This window comes from Berghia stephanieae, chromosome 4, assembly GCF_034508935.2.
Source record: "Berghia stephanieae isolate SIO BIC M18660-M18661 chromosome 4, UCSD_Bste_1.3, whole genome shotgun sequence".
Lineage (NCBI taxonomy): Eukaryota > Metazoa > Mollusca > Gastropoda > Nudibranchia > Aeolidiidae > Berghia > Berghia stephanieae.
In genome coordinates this window covers 47,416,548-47,424,047 of record NC_088363.1, presented here as the reverse complement: position 1 = coordinate 47,424,047, position 7,500 = coordinate 47,416,548, and the positions used below count along the sequence as shown (strand labels likewise).

The following is a 7,500-nucleotide window of genomic DNA, read 5'->3' as shown; positions in this document are numbered from 1 at the left end:
CGTCACAACACACCTTTCGACTAGATGCTCTGCCGTTTCGGGTTCTTGCCCACAGCGTGGACATAAAGGACAGGAAGTTAGACCCCACTGATGTAACGCACCGGCCGTTAGGCAGCTCCTCGACCGAAGCCGATTCGCAGCTACCCAGTGTCTCCTCTTACTGGTATCAAAGCCTGGCAACTTCTCACCAAGCTTAGAGGAGTGTAGGTCCCCGCCCCCACGAGGGATTGAATTCGTCCAAACCGACTTCCATCTCGTATGTGCAGCTCTGTCCGTAGTCAGGGATTCTGCGTACAAGGGTTGCCGGGACTTATTTCGGCTCGAAACGGGGGCACCGTTCATTATGCGCATGAGAGGGGTATCCCCATTCCCTCTCTCTTTGATCTTACTCAGCCAGTTTCCCGTAATGGTCTCCCTCCGGACATCGGGGGGCTGGATCGCTGCCATCACCGGGCCCCATTCTCTAGGGGTTGTTGCTAGCGTTCCCGACACTATGTGCATCGACTTGCGAAGTTTTACATCCACCTTCTCAACGTTTCTGCTTCTACCCCACACTGGAGCGCAATACTCCGCGGTGGAATAGCATAGTGCCAGGGCGGATGTTCTCAGGAGCGCTTGGCTAGCGCCCCAAGTCGATCCCGCCAGCTTCCTCAGAAGACTATTCCGCTTCTCTATCTTCCGGGCAACCCCTTCGAGATGAACCCGATAGGTAAGGCTGCGATCCAGCGTCACCCCTAGGTATTTTGGACGCGGCTCATATGGGAGTGGCTGGTCCCCGACTAGGACATTCAGTTTACGGGTGTGCCAACCACTGCATAAGTGAAATGCAGTGGCCACGGTTTTTGAAGTGTTCATCTTCAGGTACCACTTGTCAAAGTAGGATTTGAGTCTGGTGACGTCCTCGCTGAGTACGCTCTCGAGACGGGTCCACACTTTACTCTGAGTAACGAGTGCCCAGTCGTCTGCGTATCCCAGCCTCAGGGAGGAAGTGTTCGGCATATCGCTAATGTAAACGTTAAACAACATTGGCGCAAGTACCGACCCCTGAGGGACCCCATTCTTCAATTTCCTAACTTTGCTCGTGACGTCTCCCAGCGCGACGTGGAATTGCCTTTCCCCTAAGATCGAAGAGAACAACTTCAAGGTCTTTTTGCACCTTATGATTTTTGCAAGTTTGAGCATTAACCCATCGCACCAGACCGTATCGTACGCCGCTGATAGGTCTATAAACACAGCACCTGTTTGCTGTTTTGTCTCGAACCCGTGCTCAATATGCTCTGTAAGGGCAATGACCTGCTCCGTGGTGCACCTCCCTTCCCTGAAGCCTGCCTGCTCAGGTGGCAGGGCAGCGTCTAGGACGGGCCCCCATCGGTTTAATAGAACACGCTCCAACAGTTTGTAAAGACAGCTCAGCAGCGATATGGGTCTGTAACTGTCTGCCTCCTTCGCCGGCTTCCCTGGCTTCAGGATGGCAACTATCTTCGCAGGCTTCCACACTTGTGGAAGCTTTCCGTTTGCAAGGATGTCAGACATTGCCTCTGCTAGCCAGGCCCGTGCCCTGGGGCCCAGATGCGTCACCATATCGGGATATACACCATCTATCCCAGCTGCTTTGCCGTTCTTCACTTCGCTAATGGCTGCACCCACTTCTCGGGGACTGAACGGGGCCGTCCAGTCCGACTCCTCCGCAGGTAGCGAGTCCAAAATCGTACGGTACGCCTTGCGGACACCGCGCTCAAAAGCCTGATTAGGGACCCGCTTGCTACGGTTCTTAATATTCTTGGCAATTGTGTCTGCCTCGCATTCCGGTGCAGCCTTCGCGAAATTCCGATCTGGGTCCAATTTCTTTATCAAACGCCAAGCGTGGCGGCTGGAGTGTGTAAAGTCGAGACTTTCCACGGTCTCCTGCCACCGTTGCTTCCTTCCCTCTGCCAGAGACTGGAGTAGTCTATCGGCTGTGTCCTGGGACTGGGTCTGCTGGTACTCTCGGTACAGCTCTTCCGACTCTGCTGTCCAGCAAGGGGTGTAGAATTTCCGTTTGCCCCGTGGAATAGAGCGTTGAGCGCTCTTAACCAGTAGCCTACTAAATCTGGTTATATTCTTGGACTTGGGAGGAATGGCAGGGCAGACCTGCTCGATATAGGAACTGAATTCCTCCCAGTCAGCCTTCCTGAAATTCCATCTGCAAAGTGGGAGAGACTGCACCCTCGGTATTGTCACCCCAGCTGTGACAAGAACCGGCCTGTGCTGGCTATGCGGAAAGTCCCCGAGGACTGTCCGCTTCACCTGCAACGGTTCACCGTTCGCGCCTTTCGTTACGAGGGTGAGGTCTGGAGTATACTCCTTCTTATGGCGGGTACCCCGGAAGGTACCCTTGGCTGTAGGATCGTACACTAGGTGTAGATCATTACAGTCCATCCATGAGCGGAGTTGTCTTCCTGCCTCATTGCAGTCTCGGTAGCCCCATTCGTGATGGTGGCTATTAAAGTCTCCCAGACAGATGGAAGGATGGCTGACCACCGGTACCGGTGGTGTAGTCCAAGTCGCTCTAGGTGGTTTGTATATATTATGCAAACACAGTCCACCAACTTCCACGGAAATTCGGTTCACCCCATTGCTGTCCGTTACGCTCTCAATGACCCTTACCTTCGATGGCTCTTTAGCGTAAACGCTAACCCCTCCTTTGAGCCTCGAGGTGTCCTCGCGTTGGACCACCGTATAGCCTGGGATCTGGAATCGGGAAGATTGCGCGCCTGAATAAAGGTGGGTCTCCTGTAAAAGGAGGATATCAACGCAATGAACGGCCAATAGCTTTGATAAAAGCTCATTTTTTGCCATACTCTGGCTCTCGACGTTCAAGCTTGTCAGCATAATAGCATGCCGGTTAATTGGAATACGGAGCTTCCATAACCGGTTTAGCATATTTTTTCTTTCCATATAATTAAAAATATGAAAATTCCCGTTGAAAGAAACAAGAATGCAAGCATTCCGTGTCTTCAACTGAACAAAGTGTCGGTTAACTAAGAATGGCATTGAGTCTATCACCACTCCCTAATTCCCTTTAATACGGTAATATGTTATACTTAAGCTATTTTTTATAATCGTGGTGAGCAACGGGTGATTAATGAGAGTGCAGGTAATGATGCAATCACAGAGTAGATAGGTTACCTACCTACTCTGTGATGCAATAGTTGATTTGCACATGACTAGGCATGCCGGGTTGATTAAAATTGTATAATGTGTGGTGGAGTATTGTGGGATGGAAATCACGTGTCCTTGATACATTTAATTTGACTTCTTTTAGAGATATGGGTGTAGTAGCAATTCGTAAGAATGTGAGTTATGAGATAGGGGTAAAACATTCCTTTCATCATACCATCATGAATACAAATATACATTGTTTAATTTAGTAACAACTACAACAACAACAAAAAAGAAGGAAAATATCAATTTAGACAAATAAATAAAACGATGCTTCACATCTATTCTTTTAAAAAAAAAACAGTGTTGGGGATCAAAATTGTTCTGTACTGATACTGATAATGTTAAATTTTTATCATCGAGCAAAGAATTACTGGCAAAATAAATACAAAAATATAAAACTTATTTTTACAGACTGATATACAAACTTGCAAACCTTTTTAAATTTCAGCCTAATTCTATTAGCCGTTGACTCAAATGAATACCAAGAAAATCTGCTAGGTCGTAATACTCATACCTAAATTGATCGTTGGCTTTCCTTGCGCGTGTAAGTATATCTGATTCTACACAATGCTAATACACCAGCAACAACAACAAAAAATAAAATGATGACGTAATTAAAAACCTCTCTTGATATTATCAAGTAATAATAATCTATTCTTTTCTAAAAATAGGTTTGGGGGTCAACATTGTTCTGTAAAACCAATCTTAAATTTTCACCCTCGAGCACAGAATTACCGGCAAATCTAAAAACGATAAAACTATTTTTTAGAGATTTATATACGAGAAATTTACCAACTTTCCATAAATTAAGGGTAATTCTATTACCCGTTGACTCATAAGATTTGTCTCGATCTATGTTTATGTCCACAATACAGAAGTATAATTAGTATTATTGATGACTGCCTGTTCGTGATAGCCTTTATTTCTTCTCAAATACTGCGGGTTCTCCACAAGTTACTATATATTAGTATAATGCAAAAGATATGTGTCGTCTTGAAAGAGAAAAAAAAATGTTACGTGCATTCAAAAAGCTCATTTACTCCATCCTTGCGCTTCGTAATGACTCTATTATTCCTGCACCATCATAGCACATGGAACCATTAGGGTAGAAAAGACGTGACGTCACACCCTCTACTTTCCTGATCCAAAAATCCATCGAAGTGTGTATGTAACCAGCCTCCCTTCGGAGGATTAATAATGAATAGGTTACATCTTAAATCATAAGGTGGACTAACTACTTTAGTGGCAGATTCTTAGAATTAGGTGACATAAAAGTAAACGAGCGAGGACGGATGATTTTTCTTGACGACCAGCATATATTTAGAATAGAAAATAAGATGCAATCATAAGATGACACCAGAATATTAATTACACAAGGTCTAGTCCTCCTGGAAGAGTGGTTTTACACTTCCAATGAGATTTGAACCAGTTTTTTGACATCACACTTTGTTCCATATTATCTTTTTTATATACAATATAAGTCTCAAAGGAGGCGCCCTTTTGGCGTCATTGCTTATAGTTAGTAATGAATTCACTTTCAGAAAACCGAGTAAGAGACCTTATTAATTTATTGTCAAATGACTAGTGCGAGTTTGTGGTCCAGTGGAATAACACTTGACCTGTGGCCTGTAGGTCTCTGGCTCGAATCACGGTTTGGGTGGCGCGAAGTTTAATCGTAAAATCGTAAAATATATAAATAAATAATCGTAATTGTGCGGCTATGTGGTCTTGTGATGTGACACTCGCCGCTTTTGGATCGGAAGGTCCTGGATTCAAACCCCGCTCCGCGCGTGGGTGAGTCCTTGGAAAACAAAAACTCGTTACTCGCATTCTCTCAACCTACTCATGAGTAAAAATTAATACCTGGCCGTTAATAGCATTGTCTCTGACGGAGAAAAATTGTAATATCGCCTAACAGAGGTCATGTCTCGTTCTACATTTTATGTGTTGCCGTTGGTCAGGGACCCTTTGTAAAGCACTTTGGGCACGCTTAAATGATATTGCGTTATATGAAAGCTCATGTTTTTTTATTTTTTTTATTTTTTTGGGGGGTGGGGGGGGGGGGGGCTATCCACTGAAAACGCTCTTCATTCAACACACTCAGGCGTAAAATAAGTGTTTTGTCTGTGTAAATCCTACACGAGTCTTGTCCTACGTGTCAAGTGTTGTTGTTGACTTGGAGACCACATGTTTGAGCACATCTAATCAATATTACACTACAAAAGGTTCAAGTTAATTTAATTAAGTAACTTCAATTAAAATTGAATAATATATAAATTACTGGTAATTGTTACCGGAATTACACATTAAATACAGGGAAAAAAAATGAACGACTTTTGCCAATGGTCATAAATTGCATAAGTTAATGATGACATTTAATTCGTGCATAGGAAAAATTGAACGACTTCAGCCAATGGTCATAATTTGCATAAGTTAATGACATTAAATTCGTACATAGGAAAAATTGAACGACTTTTGCCAATGGTCATAATTTGAATAAGTTAATGTTGACATACGATATTTAATAATATAAATAGGTGATGGTAAAACAAAATATATGAATAGATAAATATTGAGACAGGCATAGAAAGAAAGAAAGAAAGAAAGAAAGAAGGAGAGAAAGAGAGAGAGAGAGAGAGAGAGAGAGAGAGAGAGAGAGAGGGGGGGAGGAGAGAGAGGGAGCAGACCAGAGAGGAAGAGACAGAAATAGAGAGCTAGAGAGAGGGGGGAAGAGAGGGGGATGGAGATAGAGAGCAGAGAACACACACACACAACACACACACACACACATATATATATATATATATATATATATATATATATATATATATTGACGGATGGAGAGAGAGAGAAAGAGAGAGGGTGTGTGAGAGAGAGAGGAGAGAGAGAGAAAGAGAAAGAAATTTGAAGAGGGAGAAAGTGGGTGGGAGGAGGAGAGAGCAGAGCTGAGAGATTAATAGTTAGATAGATCGATTGATAGGTAGATAGATATATAGATAGATAGATAGGTAGATAGATAGATAGATAGATCGATAGATAGATAGATTGATAGATAGATAGATAGGTAGAAAAAAGAGAGATAGATAGTGTGTGTGTGTGTGTGTGTGTGTGTGTGAGAGAGAGAGAGAGAGAGAGAGAGAGAGAGAGAGAGAGAGAGAGAGAGAACTCGTGATACCAGAATAGAATAGGTCCACAGCTCAGTGAGTGGACAGTAACTATGAGGGGAGCGAGCGGTGTTTGGTCGCAGTTTTTTCATGTCCCATCTTTATCTTTCTGAGGTTGTCTATTTTGTGTGAGATCTTTTTTTTTCTCTCGGAGGACATTAAATATAATAGGTCTTGTAGCATGGCTTAAAGTGACTGGTGAGTAAATTATTATATTATTATTATTATTATTATTATTATTATTATTATTATTATTATTATTATTATTATTATTATTATTATTATTATTATTATTATTATTATTATTATTATTATTATTATTATTATTATTATTATTATTATTATTATATTATTATTATTACTATTATTATTATTATTATTATTATTATTATTATTATTATTATTATTATTATTATTATATTATTGTTATTATTATTATTTTTATTTTTATTATTATCTTTATTATCATTATTATCATTATTATCATTATTATTATTATTATCATTATTATTATTATTATTATTATTATATTATTATTATTATTTATTATTATTATTATTATTATTATTATTATTATTAATATATTATTATTATTATTATTATTATTATTATTATTATTATTATTATTATTATTATTATTATTATTAGCATTCTTCATGTGACAACTGTATTAAACTCGGAATCTGCTTCGACACTTTTTCTTTGCACCCACTCTATCATTACAATGTCGCCATCATTTCTTCCATCTTTTTTCTTATTTCATGGCTGTACAGATTTAAGCCCGCCTAAGGCAATTAAATCAAATTCTTTATTTTTCGTAATATAAATTATTATCTTGTCAATTCCTTGCCAACCCTTTAATAAAATTTTACACAGAAGCTTTTAATTTAATATAATTGAAGTTTTGGGGAAAATATGTGAAAAAAGGGGGAAATCTCAAACATTGTTCAGTGTTTTAAGCCACAATTTTAGGCTTTGTTAATATAAATCTCATTATTTTAGAATTACAATTTGTTAAGATAATTGTCAATAAATTTGATTTTTAATAAAAAATATAATATTGATTTTGTTACTCAATTTCTCACTTTTTGAATGTTTTTCTATGTCTTCTTGTTGTGAAATTCCATTTGGA

General features: G+C 40.2%; 1 protein-coding gene across 1 annotated transcript in view; it reads left to right on the top strand.

Annotated features, from left to right (window-relative positions):
• Nucleotides 1-6,425: 6,425 nt before the first annotated feature.
• The window catches only part of LOC144970715 (prestin-like), an 89,624-nt gene continuing 88,549 nt past the window's right edge, over nt 6,426-7,500 (top strand). Inside the window, exon 1 of the mRNA XM_078910638.1 lies at nt 6,426-6,482. The gene's annotated coding sequence lies outside the window, so the exon portion shown is untranslated. The remainder of the gene's footprint in view (nt 6,483-7,500) is intronic.